The sequence below is a fragment of the Musca vetustissima genome, unplaced genomic scaffold (assembly GCF_032173495.1).
Source record: "Musca vetustissima isolate MV318-11 ecotype Yass unplaced genomic scaffold, APGP_CSIRO_Mvet_v1 utg2657, whole genome shotgun sequence".
Lineage (NCBI taxonomy): Eukaryota > Metazoa > Arthropoda > Insecta > Diptera > Muscidae > Musca > Musca vetustissima.
The window spans coordinates 39,698-43,095 of NW_026886746.1; the positions used below are offsets into that span (position 1 = coordinate 39,698).

The window sequence follows — 3,398 nt, forward strand, 5'->3', positions numbered from 1 at the left end:
TTGTATCTAGACAGGATTGTGAAAATCGACTGCTAGAGTTTTTTCAGGGCAGGACTTCTATGAGAGGGCATTATGAAGATACCTTTAAAATGGCAACAAAACGGACATTCCGAAGCATGTTAAATAAAGTCATATAGTTCATATGAAAATAATGGATTTTCCCCAACCTAATATTATTATGTATTAGTATTATTGTTATTACTGTTACTATAGCTACTATTGTTATTTTTACTATTGTTTTTATTATTATTATTTTTATTATTCTTTTTATAATTATTATTGTTACTATGTATTATTATTAATTTTATTATTATTGCTATTATTATATTGGCAATAAATCGTACTATATATCTAAATTTTGCACTCAACGCCTGAGACTTCAAAATAAACTTAAAACTTCAAATTTTGAGACAAGATTCAAATAAAAACCTATATTAAAAATAAAACAACATAGAATTTAATACAACAATTTCGAATTTAAATTTCCTAAATTTCTATTGCTAAATTCAGAATTACAGTTGGAAATGGTGTAGAACACACCAAACTACTTTTGAAAGCAGCAACAACAACAACCAACCACCACAACTATGTGCTTACCCACATTACCCAGGGAGAGAACAACAACAATGTTGGAATGATTTCATCCATTGATGTGACTGTTTTAATTTTAGAATTCTTCTGTAACGAAACAGCAGAATACACAACGAATGGCTGTTGTGTTGGACTTAAGTGTGCAGTTAGACACACAACAAGCATGAGGGGATATAGCTCAGTGGTAGAGCATTCGACTGCAGATCGAGAGGTCCCCGGTTCAAACCCGGGTGTCCCCTAGATTTTTTTTGTATTATTATGTTTTAATAGATATATTTTTTTCTTAGTTCCTATATTTTTATTTAAATTAAATTGGAATATTTAAATGAGTATATTATAAAAACTGTTTTAAAAATTGCTAATATTAAATTTCTAAATTACCCAATATAGCAGTTTCGCTGCTTGAGAAGAGGGGGTAATATGTAAGTAATATACCAAAGCTAATGGAACCAAACATATGAAAATCAATGTATTCGACTGCTATGTCACTATTAATTGATTGCATTGTTTTCCATAGGTTTGGTTCGATCAGCAGATTGTTATGGCCTTGTGGCTTTATGGTTATGCCATAACTAATTCTACCTTTATTCAAATGAAGAAAATTCTGATGTAAATTAAGTCAGATCCTCAAAATTTGTTAATATTCAGTAGGAATTCATTATTTTTCTTGCAAATAAAGCAATAATAAAATTCAAATTTGGATATCATAAAAACCTGGCAAACAGGATTTATGGATGTATGGATGTGTTTTAAAACCATTTAATAACTATAAAAAAAGTAAAACAAAACGTACATAATTTCCAGAAATTACACCCGCACTTACAAACAAAATGTATGCTAAATTTCCTTCAACACCCATAAATCCCTAAATGTAAAACCTAAAATAAAAAATAAAATAAAACACTGCATTTATGACCACATAAAAGAAAAAACAGAAACAAAATGCCAAAGACACAAAAATGGAAATAAATTTCAAATTTTTGCTGAGCAGCTACAAAAAAATGAATGACATAAAAAATTGAATAAAATCTAATAAAATGTGTATGCCATATACACCCGCCATTTGCATCCGAACTCCAAGTGTGCGCCATCATCATCAGCTTTCGAATGCAGCAGGAATTAAATAAACATTACCCACCTGCGTGAAGTTAGCGATATCGCTAACTTTCGATAACACAATTTTTATCGAAATTACAGGGTGACACAGAACATCACAATTTCACGTTTAATACTATTTTTATCAACAGTGCTTTCCAACAGAGATAGCGCAGAATATTATAAATTAATAATTTTTTAAAATTATTAATGAAAATGTTAACATAATTCATTAGTAATGAAAACTAATAAAAATACGAAGATTTTGAAACATATTTTATTATAATCTAAAACTAAAGTATTACTAAGTCACAAACATTTTAATCCAGTGAATCAGGAGAGATATCCGCCTCTGGAAGCCTCCCTATATAAACCTCGAACATAGTGATGGTACCAAATGAAAGAGGGAGTCTCTACGAGTATTTTGGTATCCACCATATGTTCAAATTCAGTTTTTTGTAGAACAAAGTTGTTGAATTTCTGATTTCCAACTGGTGGTCAGGACACAAAAATGGCTCTGGAAGCCTCCCTATAAAAACCTCGAACAAAGTGATGGTACCAAATGAAAGAGGGAGTCTCTACGAGTATTTTGGTATCCACCATATGTTCAAATTCAGTTTTTTGTAGAACAAAGTTGTTGAATTTCTGATTTCCAACTGGTGGTCAGGACACAAAAATGGCTCTGGAAGCTTCCCTATATAAACCTCGAACAAAGTGATGGTACCAAATGAAAGAGGGAGTCTCTACGAGTATTTTGGTATGCACCATTTGTTCAAATTCAGTTTTTTGTAGAACAAAGTTGTTGAATTTCTGATTTCCAACTGGTGGTCAGGACACAAAAATGGCTCTGGAAGACTCCATATACAAACCTCGAAAAAAGTGATGGTACCAAATGAAAGAGGGAGTCTCTACGAGTATTTTGGTATGCACCCTATGTTCAGATTCAGTTTTTTGTAGAACAAAGTTTTTGAATTTCTGATTTCCAACTGGTGGTCAGGACACCAAAGTGGCTCTGGAAGCCTCCCTATACAAACCTCGAACATAGTGATGGTACCAAATGAAAGAGGGAGTCTCTACGAGTATTTTGGTATCCACCATATGTTCAAATTCAGTTTTTTGTAGAACAAAGTTGTTGAATTTCTGATTTCCAACTGGTGGTCAGGACACAAAAATGGCTCTGAAAGCCTCCCTATATAAACCTCGAACAAAGTGATGGTACCAAATGAAAGAGGGAGTCTCTACGAGTATTTTGGTATGCACCATTTGTTCAAATTCAGTTTTTTGTAGAACAAAGTTGTTGAATTTCTGATTTCCAACTGGTGGTCAGGACACAAAAATGGCTCTGGAAGCCTCCCTATACAAACCTCGAACATAGCGATGGTACCAAATGAAAGAGGGAGTCTCTACGAGTATTTTGGTATCCACCATATGTTCAAATTCAGTTTTTTGTAGAACAAAGTTGTTGAATTTCTGATTTCCAACTGGTGGTCAGGACACAAAAATGGTTCTGGAAGCCTCCCTATATAAACGTCGAACAAAGTGATGGTACCAAATGAAAGAGGGAGTCTCTACGAGTATTTTGGTATCCACCATATGTTCAAATTCAGTTTTTTGTAGAACAAAGTTGTTGAATTTCTGATTTCCAACTGGTGGTCAGGACACAAAAATGGCTCTGGAAGCCTCCCTATATAAACCTCGAACAAAGTGATGGT

At 33.0% G+C, this 3,398-nt stretch overlaps 1 non-coding gene across 1 annotated transcript; it reads left to right on the plus strand.

Annotated features, from left to right (window-relative positions):
- The first annotated feature begins 758 nt into the window (after positions 1-758).
- Trnac-gca (transfer RNA cysteine (anticodon GCA)) lies at positions 759-830 on the plus strand. The gene has a single exon. It is a non-coding gene; the product is annotated as a tRNA-Cys (tRNA).
- The last annotated feature ends 2,568 nt before the right edge of the window (positions 831-3,398 follow it).